A 24,367-nucleotide genomic window follows, 5' to 3' on the forward strand; every position below is an offset into this window, starting at 1 on the left:
GCGAAAAAATTATCGAAGAGGAAAGTGAAATGAAAAATGATAATATGAGAACCAGCATCTTAAGAAAGGAATTTGGCGTAGGCTCGAATAAGAGATCTGCGAAAGAATAAGGATCCAGAATTGGATGATATTCCACCTGAGCTAATCAAAAATACAAGAGAGAGGACTAACTATTTTGTAAGAACCACATGTGAAATGTACTCAACAGGAGTTATACTAAGTGACTTCGAGAAGAATATCATCATTCCTATTCCGACATAGAAGAGAGCCGAAAAGTGAAGATTTTCGCATCATAAGCTTACACACACGTACCGCGACACAAGCGTCAAAAATACTTATGAGAACAATCTACAGGAGAATGGAACGAAGAGCATAAGAATTATTGGGCAAGGGCCGATTAGAATTCAGGAAAAGCAAGGGCAAAAGAGAAGTAATTTTGGCCCTTAGGCAGCTCATAGAAAAGAGAATGGAGAAGAAAAAACCGACGCACATGGCATTAGTCGACTTGGAGAAGGCCTCTGACGACGTGGAATGGAATTCAATGCTTAGAATTCTGAAAGAAATTGGCGTGCTCTACAACAATCATGGAATTGTTTACAGTTTATATGAAAACCAAGGAGCTGTAACAAAATCTGGACCCAACATTGAAGAAGTAAGAATTAGGAGTGAGACAAGGGTGTGCACTGTCCCCCGTAATTTTTTATGTTTACATCGAGAAAACCGTCAATTAAAACAAAAAAAAGCCCCTGGGAATCAATATCCGTGTAGAAAACTGCTGGGACTTAGCCAAATCAGAGAATGAATTAAAGAAGACTTTGATATATGTGCAAAGTACGATGGCCAGATACCAGATCAATATCAACAAAAAGAAAACTAAGATGTTATTTTGAAGGAAAAAGGAGACCAGAACTAACATAAAAATAGAAAAAAAAGTTGAAGAGGTGAGAAAGTTCTTCTGCCTAGGAAGCCGATTGGCCAGCGATGGGCGAAGCGAGTCAGAAATAACAATTATAATACCACAGGTGAGGAGGTCTTTCTACGAAAAGAAGAATCTACGTAAAGCTGAAATAAAATTGTGGAGGATGTATAGAATCTGATAAAAGGATCTACGGAAGCAATCTTGGACGTTGACAGCTGCAGAGAAGTGGGAGCATTCGTAATGAGGAGCTACCGCTGAATGATGAAGATAAAATGAATCAACCGAGTACGTAATGAGGAAGGGCTAAGGAGATAGGAAGTAAATAGAATTCTTCTAAAAACCTCGAGTGGAAGAGGCGATAATTTCGTTGGCCACATTATGAGACACGATTTCCTTTATTTCCTCGATCTTACCTCATCGTAAAAAATCGTAAATGGAAAAGCTAAATACTGCTTAGCCGGAGGGAGCCATATTGCAGGAGTAACGTCGCTATCAACATGATTAGAACGCGGGCCAAGCCCGAAAACTAATCTAGTGGTTCACTTTAGCGTGAGGTTTTGGCGTTGCTCGTCGTCATGGGCGACTGCGACTCGTGGGCATTGATGGATTGACACGATAGCGCGGCTCGATTCGGCACCATCGCCCGCTTTCCCACCGTGTCCCACCTGAGTGACCGACCGCGCCGTGTGCTCGGCATGCGAGCGGGCTGGGACATTTTGTACACGACGTGTTCGACGCTTCGGAGCCGCGCAAGGGGGAGTTGTAAAAACTGCCGACGCGTGACGATGATCTCTCACTTTGCGATAAGTCCCAATCGTAAAGTTATAAGAATTATGGTGAGTTGTCCCAACACAATCACGATAGTATCAATGCTCGGGCTGGAAACTTTTCTCACGGGGGAACAAGGTATCTATACTAGCGGCTCTACTAAATGAGTGATATATATATTACCCATGAATGTATGATGAAAGAGGCGTAAAACTGTTCCACCAGGCAAGTTAGTTAGGAATTGTAAATAAAGCCCATTAGATCACCACATACACCGGACTCTATACCAGGAACAATTTGATGAATACTCGCTTTAGAAACCTTAATTATTACATCAGATGCTGAAACCATGGTTGGTTGAGTTATTAAACATTATTTGCGGAAAGTTACCCACGTTATAACTTTTTGAGTCCAAGTAGAAGCCATTGACTAATCGCATTTGCTTATAACATTTTCGTAGCAATTTTTAATTTTCTTCTTATTTCAGCCCGAATAGATGAGACATATGCAGAGAAATCTACGAGAAATTTACGTTTATCAAATATGGCCGTATGCGAGAAGTTTCCCTAGGCTGGAGGTGATCTTAACAACATATCAGAGTTACGGTGTATTTTACCTCGCAAATATTTTATAGTCGGGAATTAAGGCAGCCGTTGCAACTTCTTGAAATTTTCCTTGTAAAATTGGTCCAGAGCAGGGGCGCAGCTAGGAATTGAGGCTAGGGGGGGTTGTAGGCACTAACCAGGGGAAGCGGGAGGTGCGGGGGCCCTCCCCCAGAAAAATTTAAGATAAATGGTAAGTTTTACGGCCTTCTGAGGGATATTTTATAATACTTTCATTATTCTATAAGTATTATTAGTCCAATTAAGTAAAATGGATTAAAACTTTTTAAATTCTCTGAGCTCTGGGGGGGTTATCCCCCAAAAACTCTTTCTGCGCCACTGGTCCAGAGACTGGCCAACTATATGACCTCACTTTCGTGAACCACTTGTGCATAACAGTGCCCAATTTTCGTCCCGATAGAATCATTTTCTTGTAACGTTTTCAGTTTAGATTTTCGTATCAAGTTCAAAATGGTCTCCTTCTGCTTTGGAGTATCAGCGATATGAGTCTAACACACTCCAAAACTAACCACTATTTTACAGAACCCACTCTTTTCTTCATCCGCATGTTCCAACGCTTTCGATTTCTCACGTTAGGTAAGACTTTAACCCCTCAGCATACCGTAATAAAATCGAGATGCCCCTTGGATCCGAGAACAGTTTGACTTGTCATAACGCATAAGTGAGAGCAGCTTGGCACATTTGGACAGGTTCGAAAGGTAGGTACTGAAAGTGCATGGTATATCAAAAGCACCTTGGGCTCTACATCCATCTGTAGAAGACTGATTATAATTGGGTGTGTATGCATGGAAGGCAGCCGACTGCTTGAGGGCAGCGGTCACTATAAGAGCGTCTCACCGAGGTCTCCTTCGTGGCCACGTCACGCTACCATTGGGGTCGAGACCGTTGTAATACGCTCTTTCGTTCTTGTTTCCAAAATTCATTTCTGGGCACACTTGTTTCTTTAACCCTGAGAGTTATCTCTGGCTGGGGAGTCCTATGTGTGTTTGTAGGAGGTGATCTAAAATATGGGATTAGTATTTCAAAAATTGCATTCCATAACACACTCTAGTTCATTCCCAGAAAGGGAATTGTTGTATCTTCCCTGGTTTCACAGTACTCCTTCCCCCGCTACACACAAACGAAATTTCTTTTAGAGAAAAAACGTTCTACTTTTGAGAGATGGGCTTGAAAAACCATGAAGATTGTGTCCGTGTAAGAGTACATTGTGTCCAACTAAGTCTCCGTGACCGGAAGTACGAGGGTCCGCATATCAGAGGTTCGATCATTATGAAAATACATACCCATTCTGCTGTTCAGAGGTGTCCGTAAGTCAATGGTGTCCGTGAACAGGGGTTCAACAGTGCTACCAATAATACTGCCCCTTTCTCTCAAGAAACGAATCAAATGATCCTGAGAAGCTAGGCATGGCACTTATCATGCTGGGGGATCGAATTGGTGTGGTGGCTATAGTGTCAGTTTTCTACCCCGTGGGCTAGGGTTCAAATCCCGAGGGTGGCAGAGAATTTTCAGAGACTTCCCGATCCCTGTTTGAATGTAGTGTGGATGATATTTCAAGTTCAACACTCCGTCCGTCGGATGGGACGTTAAGCCGTGGTCCCCTTGGCGTCTTTCGTTTAGAGCAGGCTAATGCCGACGCCAAGTTTTTCTCCACCCTTCCTTCTATACACTTCCCTCCTGGCGCAAATGACCTCAGCTGTCGGTCGCCTCCTCCAAATACCATACTGAATGCTGAATATACGAGTTCCATGTGTCATAAATCCTCTGTGAAATCAAAATGTGCATTCAAAGTTCATTTAATGGATTGTGCAGCAAATTTTGGAAGGAGGCCTATTGCTTACCATCAGTGCTAATATGTTTTTACTTTTGAGGGAGGTAGTGTTCTTTGGTGTTCCTATTATTTTACGAGTACTATTATTTAGTAGAAACTAGAAAATTGTTTTTCATTGTATGATTTATATTTTTTAAACAAAGAATTATACAAGTGTCCTAGTTATTTTATAATTTAGCATGTGACTAAAATTGGTATTAATTTTAATTTAATCCATTTCAATTTTTCGGACAATAGAGAGTTAGACAATTTATTTCCGTCTTTACATTTCTAACCCTTAAAGACTGGACCGATTGCATTCCGGATTCCATAATGCGATAGGAATTTAGCGTCTTGGCGATGGATGAATGGATGGATAATTTAGCATCTTGGTGAGTTGGCGGTCATATTAAAGTATTTAGTCGTACCACGAAAATAAATTGGTGGATTAATACATAGTTTGTTCGTTTTTTAAGTTGAAATGAACTTCCACAAAGTTGGGCCTGTGACTATAGAGATTATCAAGAACGCAAGTATGGCGAAAAAGGCCAAACTCTACCGGACTGCGACACCCGCCCCTCCCCAACTCTCACCACCCGCCCACAACGCCACATCACCTACTTGAGATTTCCCAGCCACCCCCCTTCCACCTACCTTCTTCCTCCCCCACTGGAACCACATGATATATACAGATATTTTATTGCTTGTAACTTTTGTACCTGAGGATGACGCCGCTGCGTCGAAACTAGTCGTACCACAAAAATAAATTGGTGGACTAATACAAAGTTTGTTCGTTTTTATTTATTAAAAGTATTATTCTTTTTCTTGCGGAATTTCTTTCTTTGCATATTGGGTATATTCCTCTCTTTATGTGCCAATTATTCTATCTCCTCTCTATGATGAGCGCGCAAATTTATCGATCGGATATTTCCTGTATATTAGCATGAGTATTCTCTTAGAGGGAAAAAATGCAGGATCACTGTGATTTGTTTGACTGCTTCAAGTTTCCACACTCCAATTGCATTGACCCCTTCATTATTATCGGGTGTTACCGCACATATACGAGCACAATATCTCAATTGATTGGTGCCTGTCCTATCGCCCCGGGGTACTTCCTAACGAAGGCATTTTCTTCCTTTCAAAGCGCCGACTAGGCGGTGGTTATTTTTCAATATGCCCATACGTCTCTCTCTCTCTCCCACTCTCAGCAGGGGGGCCGAGCGAAAGTTGCACCCTTCACGCGCCTCGCCATATTTGCATCCGAGGAATAGACGTGCACCATCGATCGACGTCCAATCACAAAAGGTTCAACTCTGCCCTCTCACCCGCGGCGACCGTTTCGCAATTGTTTACGCCGCAGAACACCTGCGGCACGTCTTATGCGATACTATCTCTCCTTCATTCGCGAGGTAATTAGCCGCCCGCTCGGTTTCCCCTATTGAAGAAAACGTACATTCATTGAGACTGGGGATTCGCTGGAATCTTACCTTTCAAAAGGCACCGTTTTACCGTTTTATACGGGGCAAGTACTTGCACAATCTGACGTGTGTACGAAGGCGCAGTCAAAATTGCGTCGTGCGAAGCGGTGAATTGCTAGAACACATGCGAGAATGCGTGGACGTGAGATGGCAAAATAACTCCTGTTCTTTTTCGTTCATGCATTCGCGCAATTCCACGCCATTTTAGAAATTGATGCAGTTCTAACCTGCGCGATTCCGTGCCCCGTGTAAAACGGCCTTAAGAGAGGGAGAGACTGCTTGTTACGGTCATTATGTAAGCATTTCAATTAATTTTTCGGTCCAATATTCAATTACAGCCATATTTTGTTCGCAATTATCGTATTGCTGGCGATACTGGAGTTAAAAATAAGCAACGACTATGATTATCCGTTTTTTTATCAGTTCATTCCTATCGACGTCAAAAATTCGGAGTTTGTCAACATCAAAATGCGCCAAAGAGACGACGACTTAACATTTTGTTTGACGGACGCAGTAATTACCGTGTTTGATTCCGGCAAAAATTCGGAGTTCGTCAATTTATAAATGTGCCAAAGAGAGCGCGACCTAACATTTCGTTTGACGGACGAAGTAATTACCGTGTTTGAAGTTCTTGGAGGGAAGCTAACGGAAAGGAGCATGGATGGTTGTTGGGAATAGTCATTAATTCTAACATATCAACGCTTTCGCTGTTTATGATAGTGTTTCTTTCGCCAATTTTAGCGCTGTGTGAGCCGAAAGTTGAAAGTAATAGTGCGCGCCCCTTATGCAGATAATGGCGTGGAAAATTTTGATGTCATTCGATATATTCGTCTAAATTCCATGGAAGGCCGGCGAAATTCCCCAATCTTCGCTATCTTATGAGTGAAGTAGATATTTTGAACCAGATATGTGATGACAAAGTCGCTTAAGTCGCTGGTGCGTTCAAGTTTTTGTTTATAATCAGCAAAAGCGTGGAAGAACTCTATATATACATTCTCCCGTTCATCTTCCTAACTTGGTATAAAAAATACAATATATGGCCTTTTTTTTTATCGGCATTTGAATAACGAATGATGCTGGAAACATAAACTGGGAATGTGGTTGGGAAATGGGTTTCAGTTGTTCATGCTGTGGAATGAAATAAAGTTAAAGTCGGTATTACTCCTAAATTATTATCCCGACCGCTATGTATCTGGCGTCGGGGGGTCTTCACCTGCTAGCCTAGACTACGCGGGTTCGAATTCAGCTTGGATGGCTTTTCTCCATTCTAAGCTTGGTTGCATATGCATGTATATTTAGTGAAATTTCTTCGAAATTAGAGAAGTTCGTTTTTTCACATTCTCTATTAATGGGTACACGAGTACTATTACTGTAATACTTTCTTGCCATTATTGGATCGCGCCCTTGAGCATGCATATTGTTTAATAGTTGTATATTTTTGCTCGCTTATTTAGATAAAGTTTCAAATATAGAGTGATCATAAGCGCCACTCAAATGGTAACAATACGATAGTGGTATTTAGTTCATGCTCAGTGGCTACGTATACATTTAGATAGATAAGCTCAAATTATGTTTTGATGACTGTAATGTCTGAAAGCTTTCTCCGTCCTGAAATTAGATGCCAATGATGTCGAACTTGTGAGGCACTGGGGAAACGACCTGATAATTTTTAACCGTATGTGATTGAAATGATTTCTACTTGTGAAAAATCTGCTACCTAGTGTTGTCATTGCACCTATCTTACATTAGTTTTCGTTAATAGATTTCCTTCTAACACGTTTTTTATGCTGAAATAGCAGTTATTAAACTTCCTCTGCGCTATCACTTAAGCTACATTAGTACGAATAAATTCACTGTAGGATGTAATTTAATAATACAACCACTAAGCCAACGGTGTAACTTCACTGAATAACTCGAGGGTTCACTCAAAGCGCCATATGTATTATTACTCCTTGAAATTTTCGCGTAGAGCCATACTCGCTGATATCCACCGTCACGCGTCATCTTTAATCCCACGCTTTCCCTTTGGGTCACATATTTTAAGAGCCAATGCCTCTTTTTACGTGCCCTCTTCTATGTCTCGCCTGCCTTTTCACGATATGTATAATTCACTCCTTTCCCCATTCTTTCTCCGGCGCATCTTCATTGTCATAGTGATCGTTTGATATTATCTCTTCCTCTCGTCGCCACGACTAAGGATTCATGTTCCATAAATCTTCTTATCGGATTCCCTTTTCCTGTTTATACTCATCCCGGTTACATCGATTTTTGGCTTTTGTTGACCTATTCAGTTCCTATTCCTTAATCTAATAGGTTACGGCTCGCTTAGTGCTCAGATTCACAATCTGAGCACTAACCGAGCGATGCTTTTCACATTAATGGTTCAGATAACACTTTTTATTTAATTTATTAATTCCTTGGCGAGTAAAAACATAATTTTTGTGTCTCGTTGGGTGGGCTTGGGCTATCAATTTTCGTGTGCCGAAAAATCAAGTAAAAGGAATCAGTTCATTCTTTTAGGCAAATCATATCCAAATAATCACGATTTTATGTGTTTTTCATTATTATTTTTAACTGTTTTATTCCGGCTAATCAATGATAGAGCCAAAAAATACCTTACGATTAAGTTTTCGAATAATAATCAGGGTATATTGACAATAGTTTTTATTCTTAGCATAAAATTCCATGAAATTCTCAAACCTTCCCCAGCTTCTATTGAATTTTTGACGGTGGGAATGAGGAGTATAATAACTTTATGGATTGCTTTATTGAAATATTGAGTTGACATCGATCTTATGAAAATGATCGATCAAAATATCTAATTATTTTAATCAAATTACAACTTGGAAAAATAAAAAATAAATCTCTCCTCCAAACTTCGTTTGGAATCTGGTTAAATAAGTGAACCAAAAAAGGCTGAAAATTGGTTGGAGTGTAGCTATTCTTAGCATCATTATAGATGTGAAAACAGTGGTGCAAAAGCACGTGACAAGTGGTCGCGGGCAAGAGAAAATGCCCGTGATTAGTTTTAAAAGGAATCCAGAAGTTGTTTTTTATTGGTGCACTTGGAATGCGATAACGCTCATATGTGTAATCATGTTGAGAGGAGGAGGCGGGGGAGACTGGGATTAAGGAGTTTGGAAAGAAAAATGATGGAGGGAATATAGGCACCGGAGTTAAGCAGATATAGAAAAACACACATTCCCATCTATCTGTACAACACAATGTTTTCTTACTTTGTCTTATTCATTAAAAAAGCGGTCCCTCTGAGCCACATGGATTTTCAGAAGGTTCTATTGGGGCATATGATACAATATTGATGACAAAATAACATATATAAAATGGATTGGATTAGATTTCCTCATGGTTAGGATATATTAGGTGTCACCTGGGCTATAAGACCTAACAGGTCCATGGTGCTTACCACCTTTAATTGGTTACCCGTAGAGCCCTATGTCTTTGCTGAAGGCCAATGGGTCTTCTGCGGATAAATCCCTAACATCTCGGGTCCTCATGTTGGCGGGCCAGTCGAATAAAAGATGAAATATTGTTTAAAGTGGACTATAAACGAGTGACGCTGGATTCCTCAGTATAACGCGCAGGCAACTCTTAATGTTACCCACATGTCTCCAAAATTTCAAGTAAAGCGCGCACTAATATATCGCATGCAGGACACTCGCAGTACCGCGACTACTGGAATTCATATCATTGGAAACAATTAAATCCGCATCTTTTTTAATAAGGCAGAGGGAAATTTGAAGAAATAACATTTAACAAAGCAATAAAAAGGTTTTTCTATATTCTTTGGTCCAACCTGTGTGTAGCGCGCATAAGATAACTGCGTAAATTTTGCAAATAAACCGCGTATCACAAGCGCTTTATGCTTCAGAATTTAGGGCACAATAATTTTTAATAAAGAAGGTAGTTATCATTTTGTCATCAACATAATTATTTGAATAGGTTAATCTAGCATCAAGAATATGAAATAACTATGGTCTTATAGGATTTCATATCTAACTATGGCATTGTGAATCATCTGCTATTATCCTAGCATTTTACTCCCAGCTTCCGAGTCATGCGGCGATACTTCCATCGTCTTCTTAATAATGCCAGTCTCAATTCCTCGGAGCGTCTTGATTTGTGACGCGGAAGAGCCGATGGGGGCGCACGATTCCCTGGAATCCAACGGTTGCGACCACGTGTGGGGCCCAATTGAGTGCTTTTCCCTCTCCTCCCCCTGGGGGTGGTGGGGGGGGGGGGAAGGGAACGGGACCCCTTCAACCCGCCCACACACCTCCTCCACCACCAAAGGCCTATTCAAATCCCAACGGCACGACTCGCCCCGCGTAATAGTCCTGGGGCACGACCCCCTGCTCCCCACCCCCTTTGCCTCCCTCCCGCCCCCCTTACTCCAGGCGGATCCTTTCTTATTTAATCTCCCTCTTCTCCTCCCCTTTGGGCGGGAGTGATTGTTCCTTCTCCCATTAAATCTCACGAAATTGGGCTCCGTCTTTTGCTCCGCCCATACATTCAAATTAATACCAGCAAAATGGGAACTCAAGTGGATTTACAATGCTATCGCGGCCAACTAGTATTTTTGAATATCCCTTCACATCATGTTTCCTGCACGTGTTTTCCGTAAACTGAATGACCATAAATGTAAATAAGAAATTGGCGGGGATGTAAAGTTAGCATTGAAGATTTTTTTGCGATCTCTTTGAATGGGTGTTTTGACATAGCTATACCATTTTTTTGAAACCATCATTAGAGTTTATGATTAGGAATATTTTATGTTAGGTGTCGTATTTTCATGCGGTATTTCTAGCTGTTTGTTAACTCAAAGACTGCAAAGATGATGTATTATTTTTAAATTTAAGTTGGAATTGCGTTTTAATGTTTTCTGTGGAATAATGTCAAATTAAGGATTATCGTCGATACTTTATATTTCATTAGAGAAACTCTCTGCGGGAGTTTGCGCCACAGCGATGCGCTTTATAACTATAGTTCCTAAATGAACAGAAACAGACTACTCAGCAATGCAGTTTAGTACGTGAATATATTTTATCTTTCATTCCTTTTCCGGCGAATTGAGCGAACTCTCGCTCCATTTTTATTCAAGTGGCGTTAATAGACTCCAGCTTAAGCATGGATTTAATAAAGACTCCACTAAATAACCATTAAAGAAAGATTAAGAAAAGTATTTTAGACAGTTATGCAATTTTTATTATGATTTTTTTCTATGTAATCAAAATGGGGGAATAGAAAAGGGGAAGGGGATAAAGGGGAAGGAAAAGAATAGGATTTTTCTCCGGTCGGTCCGAGACAGAGTGATCGAGGACACTCGGGCGAAAAAAATCGGCGGATAATGAGTAGGCGGAAGGCTATTGAGAACGTTGAGGATTTAGATCATGGACTTACGCTCTTACCATCCTTCATGCACTTTACCTTTGAGGTATTTGGTCCTTTAATAAACCCGAACCCCTGGCGTCACAGTGTTTACATATATCCCTAAGGAGTACATTTATGATATGGTAATAGCTAGTTATTTCGGGTATCGCAGGTGGCGTTAGAGGCTAGCTAGGAAAACCTCCTCGTGAAAAGGTTTTTCAATTGGACCTAGACGTTTTCCTTAAAAATACATGCTTTTATGTGATAATTTATTGGTTCTGTCTTCTTTAAAGTCCATTCTATCTTTCGTCTCCCTCTTTGATGAACCGCGAGATTTTAAGACGAAGAGTATAAAGATATTAAATTTTTTGGTGTTACACTCAGCACTATGAACCTCGGTAAAACTTCTACGGGGATCAAGGAACATGCATGCCATAGTGGTGTTCGCATTTGTTCGGAAAGGCAAAGGTCCATGGTTCGATTCCATGTCCTTCGGATTTTTTACATGGCATTAACTGATTTGAATTTCGCCGTTCAAGTTTCATGTTCGAAATATATCACAATGCATCTAATATTTACGCGTTCCAAATTTTGATCCTTTTTTTCATTCCTCATCCATCTTGTACCATCACTATCGTAATTTTTCCCCTATTCCTCGCACCACCCGATGAAATTTACTATCTTTGTTATTTATTTGTAAATATTGTTGAATATTTTTTGTTAATTATTGGTTACGTTGCATAATATTATTAAATTTTTTCTCCTGTTATTGTGAGTCCTCTGTAATTGGCCTCGTGCTGTTATTGAACTGGATTAAATAAATAAATGATATAGTGTCGAGGAGTTGATAAAGGGAGGTGATGCATAGAATTCGTGGTTCGGGGACTCCTCACGGTGTCAGGCAGGTAACGGGCGGCTCAGGAAAGGCGGGCGGGGGTTGGAACGCTCGATGAGCAACCCTTTCTCCTCCCCACCCGATGAAGATACCGACATGTTCACGCCATCCCTCACGAGATATTGCCTCAGCCATCCATCCTTTATCCCCAATCTACAACACTGCGACGAGTATTAACGATTAAATGTATTTTTTAAAGCATATCAGATACTAATAAATAATATATATTTTATTTATGTACAGCAAAAACAGAAATTAATTATTTGCAAAGGAGAAGAGGTTAAAACCAGATTACTGTAAGCTTTTTTTTATCTTCTCTCCACTCCATTAATTGCAGCGTTTTTAAGCAAGTCTTTCGTATCACAAACTGTCATAAGAGAAACTATGCATATTTTAAATTAGAAGAGAGCTGCGAAATGGATTTTTTGAGTTCAACGGTAACTCTCGTGGGTTAAGATTTTTTCCTTTTTTTACCGTTTGCCACTTAATTAAACTTTGACAGTGCTTATATTAGACCTTAATATGAAAAAAATTACGACTTGACAAAAGAGACGAACTGATTTATTTCTCTACGTCCATGCATAAAATATTGGCTGAAAACAGGCTCCGCCATTTCGTTATAAATATATCTATGGTTAATAATAAAATAAAATCTTAAAAAACGGGCCAACTGAAAGAAACATAAGTGTTCATTAACATGATATACTTAACAGTTTGTCAATAAAACTATTCATGAAACCACTGTAAGAGAAAAAATTTGGCAATTTTCAGAAAAATCGATGGCGGTCGTTTTTCGCTAAACTTTGTTCAATTTTGACCTCGTATGTATTTATAACGTGAGGGCACAAGAAAGAAAAAATCGGTCAAATGTGTACAATTTATTTGAAAATATTAATGCGAAGTTTCAACTTCCAGCGTGCGGAGTCAGCGTTAGGCTGCTTTTAAGAAGGTAGAATCGCGAATGCGCGATCCAAAACAGGTACCATTCGCGTACGTTCTTAAAAATAAGGCGAAATCCATTGAAAATAAAAAGAAAAATTAGGACGTCAAGAATGTGGATGATTTTGTCCTTTTGTTTCAAGATAATGATTTAGTTGCAATTTGCGCCGGCTATTCTCATGAACTACATAATTTAGCTGAAAATAAATGATAAAGCTGAAAATAATGAATATTTTTGGAAATAATCCGCATCCCCCTCCAATAAAAATCCATCTCTTCTGATAAATAATTTTAGCGTGACCTACCATACCTTGTACTTCATACGTCTCGAACCACTTGTACTACAGATACAACCGATGGCAAAAGATATCTAAACTATTTTCGGAAAGGTACGTTAGAATGGCGTACTAAATGATCCATAATGCTTAGGTCCTGTTTATCACAAGTTTTATTTTAAGTGAAATCACTTTCGAGCAAGTTCATTTCCTATTTTATTTCCGTTCCCAACTTTGTAACTAATGTCTTTCCATGTTTATTAGCACTTGTTTTGATAGGTAGACGTTAGCACAAATTGTAAAAAAGAAATAAAACTTTGTAAGGTTCACTATTATATTAATATGGGCACGACCCGGGTTTCGTAACGTAGCTACATCTTTAGGTGACTCACCTGAAGTCACCTGAATATGTAGCCACGTTACGAAACCCGGATCGTGCCCATATTAAAATAATAGTGAACCTTATAAGGTTTTACTTATTTTTTCCAATATGGAGAGGTTTCACAAAGTACAGCCTGAAGTTATCAGTTATAATTAGCACAACTGTTATTTATTGCTGAATTCAAGGTAACAGAGCTCTTGTTGAACATTCAGGCATTGTTGTAGGAGTTGGGGCTTGTTAGTCATTCACATGAGGATTTATTATGATGTTCGAATTAAAATGAAATGTAAGCAAGATGTGAATTTGGGGCATCATACCATTAACGTTAAGGTTTCTCCCTTCTCTAGTTTTTGCCTGATTGCATTCAGTGCTATATTCATATTCTTTGTTCACTTTTATTTGTAATATCTGAAAAATTTAGGCTTTACTTTGTGGTACCTTTCCATTATGGAAAATAAAAATAAGGTTCAATACATATGCTTGAAGGACACAACCCGACACCGTTACACCTTCAGGTTTACCTACCTGGCGGATAAGGATACAAAGGTTCTGTAATGTAATTACATCATCAGGTATCCGAAGTATACTTATCCCTCAGGTACCGCATACCTGATCATGCAACTACATTACGAGCCTTGGTCATTCCATTTAAGCATGTATCGTGAACCTTGCCAAAATAATATTTTTAATTCCTAAACTAAAAATATTGAGTTGTATTTCTCTCAAATTAGGATGAATGATGAGCTGATAAATATGTTTCGGTTAATTAAATGGAAAAAAATGTGCACGACTACCACGACGTCTTAATTTTGTTGCCTTTGGCGAACTACGTTATTCTTTCAGAATGGCGTCTTGGCCGACCATTCATTTTCTTCCCTTTGCATGCATAACAGACGAGGGGAGGCAATGCTTTTTATCTCGGTCGTATATCTTTCAGCTCCCCATTCAGTGCTGCCGTCGCCAAGATTGAGCTCTTCCATATGTCGTTCGTATCGGCTCCCGATCAGTTGTCCATCACGATATGCCATTCATATTCTCATGAGGAGTGGGTACCAATCTGTTCCAGTTGACTCTATCAAATGCATGACCGTATCAGTGAGCTTGAGAAAGGACGGTTAGCGGATTTTAATCTCATTTCCACTCACGAGTTCACGATAGCTAAGAACAGTGGCGTAGTCAGGAATTTCGTTCGGAGGGGGAAGAGGGGTGGGGTCTAAAACCAAGGGTAGAAATAAAAAAAACAGGGTACTAAGTAGAGGGTTTTAAATCAATTTTAACGCTTTGCATAATCGAAAAAAAATTCATTTTACAAGCAAACCTTTAATTCATCATATTTCTATATTTTGTTTTCTTTAATGAGGCAATGTAATTGTGTTGAAATATTTCGGGGGGGGGGGGGGGGGAGTCTGGACCCCCCGGCACGCTCCCCTCGCTACCCTACTGGCTGAGAAATTGCGTGAGATCCTTGTGATATTACTCATCGTTCCATTCATCTTGTTTCAATTCTGTGGCCTCACTTTATTCATGCGTGCCACACAAAGGTATATCATCTGTTGAAACCTCAGTCATGGAGATCTGGGCTGAAGGGAAGGACAGATTCAACAGATACAATTTCTCATTAAATACATCAGTATCGAATTCCTCAGGGCCATGTGAAATGTCACATTTGCAAAGAAGTCCAATTTAGCCCCAGGGTCGAAATGGTACTAAGAAATCTGCGTAAAAATCACCGAAATCATTTAAATCACACAAATGTTCGCCAAAAGATGATTCATCGTCATCATTATAGGAACTCAACCTATCCTCCTGTGCTCTTATCTTCTGTCTGTTTGGCCAATTTCATTCGAATCACAATGATCGTAATTTAAATCATGCACACCACTCCTGCCCGTCCTTCACACAGGTCTTTAGAATTAAATAACATTTATCCTACTGTCAACAGATAATTATTTGCATTTACGAATTATTAAAAGTAAATATAATAACTTCTTCGTCGTAGTTAATGAAGTGCTGTTTCGGTCGCAACATTATTCTCTTGTAATGTTACCATTGGTTATTGATCGATTTCTGCAATGTTCTTTTGAAATTGGAAAAAAATGTTGAATATGTCCACATCCGAATGGAGGATTATGTACGTACACAGGTGTAGCTCACTTGTACAGTTAGCTTTACTGACGTTTCGCCTACATCTGCATGACTTCTTTTTTGCCGTTTTGCCGCAATGTTCTCGCGTTCCTCGCCCTTTCCCAACGTGGTTCCCCTATTTGTTTTTTATTTATTTTCTATTGCCCTTGCGTGGCATTCCGCAAGGTAAATTCAATAAATCCTTCCACCAAAAATGATATTTGGGCTTTTCTAACTCTCAATATTAACACTGATGCTGTTCATTTTCTCACACTGTGCTTGGTTGTTCACTTACCGGCTGATTAAAGCTACTGTATGTCATATGGTTGCCTACCGTCATTTATTTTTTCCAACGTCAGAGTTATGAAAACCGTACGAGAGAAATAATTTGTTCTGATTATCTCGGTTTTTGAAAACTGAGATAAAACTTCGTTGGTGAAACACGATCCTCACATTACTGAGATATTAAATTTAACCGAGAGTTTTCGAAAACTGAGATAATAGATAATATTATACTTGTTGGTAAAACTTGCCCTTAGAAGCGAATCTTTATCAATCACAAAATGTTCATGATAAAAAAAAGGTAATTTCCTCACTAATTAATTTAACACTTAGCGACCGACCATAGTTTCGACACTTTGTGTCATTATCAAGGCAAGTTACCATTTGTTTTTTTTAATAATGGATATAACAATATTCCACAAAATCAAACCTGAAACGATTTTATACAGTCACAAAATGGTCGACGACTCACTCCACGAAACCTAGCCGTGAACGTATTTGAATAATTCATTATTGAATTCACCTCATTTTAATGCCGAAAGTCACATCTTAATAGATATTTATCGTTCTCATTCTTCCGATTGTCACGGGCGTATTGATTGATGCACCCGAGTCGTCCTTATTGATCATCCTCGACGCGAACGAGCTGGAGGTGGAACTTTTTTTTTTAATTTCCTCATCTCTTTTTGTCTCGCTCCCCTTTTCAGTGTGCTACTCCAGGCCGTGAGTTCCCTCGTGGCGATGATCCCTCCCCTCCACTCCCCCGACCTTTACCACCCCTCCCCCCATTCAGAGGGATTCCTACTTCCGCGTCCGAAGCGGCGAGTCACGACTGTTCCAAAGCTCGCCTCCCCACCCTCGATATTTCCCTCCCCCCTCATCACCTTCACCTCCCATTCTTTCTCCATCTCCTACCTTCAGTCTACCGTGCTCCTCAAAGATATGAACTGATTTCACCTTTGATAGGCTTTTTCAGATGAACGATTTTTGCCTGCCAGCTACGATGGCTACTTGTTCCGGTGTTAAAAATATTTCACTGTCGCTTCTCCTCCATGCGGGCTTTTGTTAATGTTTGTTAGTGGAGCAAACGATTTTTAATTTAAACTTTTCCTGGTGAATACTTCTGACGAATATTTCTCGGGTTTGCATCCAGGTTAAAGCTTTTATATAAGCAAAAAAAAAGCTTGGCTTGCATAAAAGCTTGGCTTTTGGCTGGTATAAAAGCTTTAACGTGGATGCAAACTTTTATACAAGCCAAAAAAAGCTTGGCTTGTATTAAAGCTTGGCTTTTGGCTTGTATAAAATCTTTAACCTGGATGCAAACCCGAGAAATGTTCGTCAGATTTTTAATTTCTCTTTAATCCAATTCATAATATTAGTTGTGATTTTGATCTAATATTGATTGGTGTTCCTGCTAATTATTTCGGCATATAAAGTAATGAGGAATTTTTTTTAAATTCAAAGGGGAGAAATTAGGGCTCTCACTAGCATCATATCGGCGTTTCCTATATTCATATCCTAGAAGTATATCGGCGTTTGAATTTAAAAACTATCTAAAAGACGTGAAATTCAGATAAAAAATAACGGTAGATATGTCACGGAACTGAGGAGGTTAATGAGTGTGAACCAATTTACTCAATTATCTTACCTTTCATTTCTTGGAGCGATGATGAGTGAAATGTGTTATGTCCTTAGCGCAGTAATATTTCACGGGAATTAATAAGAGTAAACACCATTTGCAATCGTAATCATTTATATCAAAATAGGTTCGACTTTTTATATTATCAAGGAAATGCTTTTCATAAATGTCTAAAAATTTGATAATGAAATTCTTTGTTCCGATATAACTTTTTTGGTCTAAATATAGATGCAAGAAATGATAGTCATGAATAGCTTCTATCTGCTTAAAAGACGATTAATGACTTCGTATACTATGTGACAATCGATGAGTTCTTTTGGATGGGTGAAGGTGAAACTCACCTCAAACTAAGCCACAGGTGTGTGAAATTCCACACATGGAGGGAAACAGGGGCCAGTTCCTTTCTTAGGGCCACCTTGCCCTAATAGGAATTTTGCTTGGGAAATTTCGAAGACTTCAATCAGATACGTAAAAACTCAGGACTCTGCGGTCAGCAGCCAAGTGCTCAACTCGCTAAGCTACGAAGGTTGTACCAAAAGTAAGGTTCCCATATTTTTTACAAATACAAAACTTTTTTATTGATATTAATTTTCACATCGTTGAAAAGCTTACACTTTTGCCTATTTTTCAACGTAGTCTCCATTTTTTTCGACCCACTATAAAAAACAGTCCTCCAGCTTTTTTATCCCTAAGTTGAAGAAGTCTCCCGCCAACCCGTTGAGGATGTGTGACCTCTGCTCGGACTTCATAGTCGCTCTTGAAGCGTTTGCCATCTAAGAGTTTTGTTTCGGGGATAAAATGAAATACCCACCCTTCATCTCCGGTGACGATAGAGACCAACAACTTCTCCTTGTTACCCCCACCTTAAAATTGTTGAAGAAATTTGCGAGCAGTGTCAAGGCGTTGCTCCATTAGTCCGTTAGTTAGCATCCGGGGGACCCAGCAAGCACACATCTTGCGATAACTCAACGTTTGTGTTAAAGTTATTTCAATTGTGCCGTGAGAAGCTTCAGAAATGCGTTCAACAAATTCACGGACAGTGACCCTCCGATCTTTGAGCAGCTCACTGTTGATCTTCTGGACAATCCAAAACCGGCGGTCTTCCACTTCGTTCTTCATCGTGAACTTCCGTGCGGCCCTCAGCAAAAGCTCTGCAACATTTGCGGACGTGCTGAACGGGCATGCACTCTTCAGCATAAAGTTCAGTCAGTTGCTGATGAATCTCCAATGGCGGTAACTTCCTTGTAAGGAGAAATCGGATTACTGTTCGATCCTCACACTTGGCGGGAACGGGGATCATTACTTTCATTGTTGACACGGTTGCTAAGCCAATAATGAGCGACACAGTGAATCGCGGACTGGCGGACTCGAGAGTAGGGGAACCACTGTGCACTGCAATGTTGTGGGATTTAGCCTAGCACCTTCGCCCAACATTGTAGCTCATTGGGAACCTTACTTTTGGTACAACCCTCGTACTACGTTATTGGTAAAAGTTAACAACTAACGAAAAGTCAATAGCTAACGAATAACGAACGAACGCACGTTGGCCAATCAGCCTTCCCGCGACGAAAATGCCTTCAGCTCAGTCATTTTCCATCCTATCATCCGGTTGGTGGATTTTTGCTATTTTCTCCTCCCTTAAATTTTGAAAAAATAAATGTTTTAGTCCCGGAAATCAAATTGCTGATAGTTTTAAGTATGTGTAGGGATTCTAATCTTATTTTCAACTAATTTAACTATTACAGATGCAAGGTGTGGAATAGCGTTCATATTATAAAACGAATGGGTATCTCTACCTCGAACACTAATCTTTTTACCGGCCGCTCATGTTTCCAGATTATATTCATACCGATAAGCTATTGTTTACTCTATTGATCTAGGCTTTTAAGGCATTTTTAGAAAGAATTTGCGACAAATTAAATTAAATAAATCATTAAAAATTAACTTCTCCACTTTGAGTACCTTATAAAGAAATGGCAATTACGTGTCTCCATCTATTACTCCTCTGAGCGCTAACAGAAAATTGCCCCATTTGCCTATTGCACATATGAAAATCGAGTTTTTCCTTAACTATCTCAATATCATTTCCAGAGTTTTTTTTCTAAAATACCTAACTTATTTTCCAATCCGAAATGTCTTCTTCCGTGATTCATGGTTTCTTTCTACGAAAAATCGGAAGTGAATTGCCTAAACTACTACTATTGCTTTACTACAGCACTGTGCGCCGAAGAAATTTCACTCTTATTAAAAAAACGAACATGCCTTACGGAATTTTCGTTAATTTACAAAAGTTTCGCCCCATTTTCCTTTGACTCAAGGGCCTTGTGGTCTCTGTAATATAGTGCTTTGTAAGTGCTTACTATAGTGTTTTAGTTCTAAATGTTTCCTTAAACCTCTTTCTACTCTCATCTCCTTTCCATCTCAGATGAGGCTCTTTGTTCTTGCCTCATCTTCCCCTTCTTTTTCCCTGCTGTCCCTTGAAAGAGACCGCCGTAACCTCTGAAAGGAGTGAGTAGGCGGGTCTCCCGAACGCGCACTGGCGCTAATGTGCACCCCTCCCACAAATAAACGGTGGATTTAAAATGATTAAGGCCTTCTTTTGTGCTCCCCATGCATTGTCCGAGAACCCGTTGATCGCGTTGACTCACCCGATTGTCTCTACAGAGTTCATTTCATTTCACGAGATTTCAGCGTGGATACCCACTTACGTGACCTTTTCGTGTGGAATAGATGTTATACTCGGTAACTTTTTTCCCCCTCGGATACTCGCACTTATTTTTAAAAATTTTCATCATACGAAGTTCTGCAGTTGTTACAACAAAGATATTTTCGCCCAAATATGGCAACTATTTCATTTCAGGAATGACTAATCTATGGAAAAAAATGATGAGAACTAGGGAACATGACTATTACGTCAAAACTTGACTGCAACCACCTGAAGGCAGTGGAGGTGGCGGAAGTGTTTGAATCGAGTTGAATAAGGAAGAGGAGGATGTGGGAATAGCGGTCTAGTGGGTAGAACGCTTGTATACTAATTTAGCCCCAAGAAATGCCTCCGGTCACTCCGAAAATAATTATTTTCGATCTGAAAAATGGCTTAGGGATAGGTACAGTTCCACATATCCTTAATGGACCGATTCCATACGCCTCTGGCTTACTCCGCGTTGAGCTCTACCTCAAATAATCAAATATACTTTCGCCGAAGAAATTAGGATTGGTCAAGCGTATCGTGGGAAGATTTTCGGATGAGAAAGTAAACGAAAGGTCCTGTTTCGCACTTTTCCGACCACACCTTCTATTGTTAACTTTAAAAAGCATGCAGATGATTTTTTTGTTTAAAATATCCCATATTTATTTTTTATACTTTATTCTTTAACAATGAAACTACTTTTAACTTTACTTAATTTATAATTTTGCATATTGAATCAATTTTTATTCAATTGTACTCCGTTAATTTATATTGTATTGTATGAAGGTATTAATTTATACGGTATTAATTTATGTTTAATTTTTTCACTAAGTTAACTCAACATTGTTGATTTTTCCATTTTTGTTGCTTAAAAAGTATATATATTCCAAACTCACATACACACAAGTCGCCACAGGCGAACATACAATCATAATAACAGGTAGAAATTGAAACAAAGAGACAGAAACATAAATACAGGACGATGACACAGTGTGGCGTGGAAATGGAATGCAGGCCGAAAACACACGGAAAAATTTCACCTGAACTGGGAATCGAACCACTGACCTTCTGCTTTCTGGGCAGATTTTAGAGGCTTGGGGACTGCGTTCGCTTCCTTCAGATGGAAGTACCTATGGTGAAGCGGGGAAAGAGTATACGGGGGGCAGCATATGTCACCGGCCACCCTACGATTCCTTTCCTTGGCGCACGACGAGTGTTTTTTTGCCTGTGTTGTCGCCGAGGTGCACTTAAACTCTCTCATCAAGTGGTTGCGTGTGCTCTTTTTGCCCGCTTTGAGAACCCGTTCCATCGGACGACGAAAGAGGGACTGACTGACTGGTCGCTGTCGAGACATGTCGGGGCACACCTTCGGTGGCGATTCGAATCGCTTCGCACTTGGACGCGCGCGACATCTCCTCCAGAGAAGTCGCGATGTGGTGAGGTCGGGACGATTAAGCTGTGTTTTCAATCCAGGAACAGCATTAAAATACAGCATCGCCATCAATCTACCATAATCCTTTCGATAATCTATCATGTTCAGGGATAGCAACGGTGTCTCGATGAATAGAATTAATGTCGTCACTCGGTAGATAAACTCATTGCATTTTTATTTTTCCATTGTTCTAATCTTACAAAGATTACTAACCATAGGCAAGGTTTGCCTTTTCATGAATGTGCATGTATATTTTGTTACTATGCGTAATATTTTTTGACCGTGCAGTATGCATGTTGCGGTTGCACCCCTGCTAAAAACCCTAGAGGTGGCTCGCAGTGTATTATATAGATGTAGAATCCTCAAATCCTTTACATGTATCCATAATAAAATATGAACAACCAATGGTAATTTGCGCACTTTAATATATATAAATTCACTTCCGACTGTGATTTCGACACTTCTTGCCATTTTCACCTTGAAATTACCATTTATTGCTTATATTTTATCATGGGTATATCCCATTTATTCCACGTCAACCCTGAAACGATTTTATACTTCACATGTACCTTGAGGGCTGGGAAGTGGGGCCAGTATTTATGTGATGTTGCAAGTAAAGATATCTTGGGATTTCACAGCGGGTTATATTCTCCATGTATACATCTAACGTATCAACTAGCAACCAACCCGTCATCAGGGAATTCAACCCTTCGACCCTGAAGTTGATATGAATCCCATATGATGACTGGCTGGTCTAAGAGTCGGAATAAGGCATGTAGAATCTCTCCCGGTGTCAAGCCCGAGAGATCTTAACATATATTGTTCTCCGGATAAGCATTACATGTATGAGGTTGCTGTACGGAAAAGACGCGATCGATGAGTAAAAGATCATGCATTGTGAATCCTGTAAGGCCCTGAAGAAGTCGCTTGCCAATTCACTATCTTCTATATCAGGAGCATCATCAATTGCAACGATGCCCCTCGCTGCGAAAACCTACGTTCAAAGCTATCTTCTCTATCAGCCAGGGACGCCGACTTGCAAAAAATATTGGGTGGGCCCAAACCGGGGATCTTGCCCTGGGAAATTTTATAAGTAGTGAGTTATAAGTTTTTTAAGCATTTTAAAAGAGTCATAAGATGAACATTAGAGCCCTGATAACTCGAATATCGATATCTGGACACTCCGCGGAATATCGGCAAGCCTGACACATTTTTTCTTCACACTCATAAAGAATTTTTGAGGGGGCTCGGGCCCCCTCAGGCCCCATGGAGTCGGCACCACTGCTATCAGCCATACAATTATAGACAACCCAAGATTTTTATAAATGATTACAGTGACCTGAATTTAGGCAAATAACGATGGTCCACTTTCGAGGGAAGCGGTGCCAATAAATGCGAAAGTTAAACTCTCCGGGCGGAGACGAATATTTATCAAACATTAACCGATCCCTTCTTGTGTCTCGTGTGGAGGGTACAAGTGCAGCACTCTCGTCCGTCGGATTGATCGTTAAGCCGAGGTCTTCTCTGACCTTCCCTATGGTGCAAATGATCTGAGTTTTCGGTGGTCTCCTTCATATACCAATCTACCAACTAAATAACTACTTATTACGCTGAATTCGTCGAATTGCCAAAATGACCTGACTGTCATAGCGCGTCTCGTAAGTACTCTTCGCGCTCTTAAACCCAAGAGAGTCCCTTCTTGAAGTTAACACTTCTTTAAGCGCGATAGATAGCTACATTAAAATTATAAAATACATGGGATGCAAATCCTTTAATCCGTCACGTCGCTCGTCATGATTCTTCTAATACTTCGCTCGTAACGGAGTCAGCCTCAAAAATGGATTTGTTGATTTTCCAATTGTCAGTATGTGTCTCCGTGGTGTAGTGGTTATCACATCCGCCTAACACGCGGAAGGTCCCAGGTTCGATCCCTGGCGGAAACATCTATTTTTTTTTAGCATTGACTTTCAATTTTTTCTTTCAAGAAATTAGCTACACTTATTACTCTCTTCTATAGCAGCATTTATTTCCATTTTATACAGTTACTTTTACGCTTCCATTTACCCTCTATCAAACCCCTACCATTGTGATAGCAGTTCACTAGTATATTACGGGTAGAATTAAAAAAAACTTGCACATTTCACAAATCAATTTTTATTTTAATATCAAGGATATTTTGTTTTCAGTATAACGGAATAATATCCTAATTAAATTGGCTCTATATTTGCTAACAAAATCCACTTTCCATTTTACACAGTTTTAATTTCTACCTGAAGATACCATCGGGATACGAGACGATACAGCTTTTGAAACAAATATTAACAAATTGAACGCATAAAGAGAAATAAATACCTAACCCCAAAATCTTGAAACGCTGATCAATGACAAAAAAATTTCCTTGTGTCTTTTTGAGGCTCTTGAACGTAACTATATAGCTCTAGTTATATAGTAACTATAGCTATATAGATATAGATCAACTATAGTTACTATATACTGGCACTCTAAATTTCATTCAGTTTTTAATGCTTATATTTAGTACACCTGAATCACTGTTTGAAATATAGATTACTGACTCTGAGCAGTAAAAACTCACCTTTGCGTTACTGACATTGTTTTTGAAGTTAATAATTCTTTCGATTTTTTTTCTAATATTAAAGTTTATGATAATTTATTAATTATATATTTATAATTTAATATTCGATAACGGAATTTCACTGGAGTTCA

The 24,367-nt window shown here is 39.5% G+C and overlaps 1 non-coding gene across 1 annotated transcript; it reads left to right on the forward strand.

Annotated features, from left to right (window-relative positions):
- Positions 1-23,513: 23,513 nt before the first annotated feature.
- On the forward strand, positions 23,514-23,586 carry Trnav-aac. The gene has a single exon. It is a non-coding gene; the product is annotated as a tRNA-Val (tRNA).
- Positions 23,587-24,367: the final 781 nt, after the last annotated feature.

This window comes from Ischnura elegans, chromosome 4 (assembly GCF_921293095.1).
Source record: "Ischnura elegans chromosome 4, ioIscEleg1.1, whole genome shotgun sequence".
NCBI lineage: Eukaryota > Metazoa > Arthropoda > Insecta > Odonata > Coenagrionidae > Ischnura > Ischnura elegans.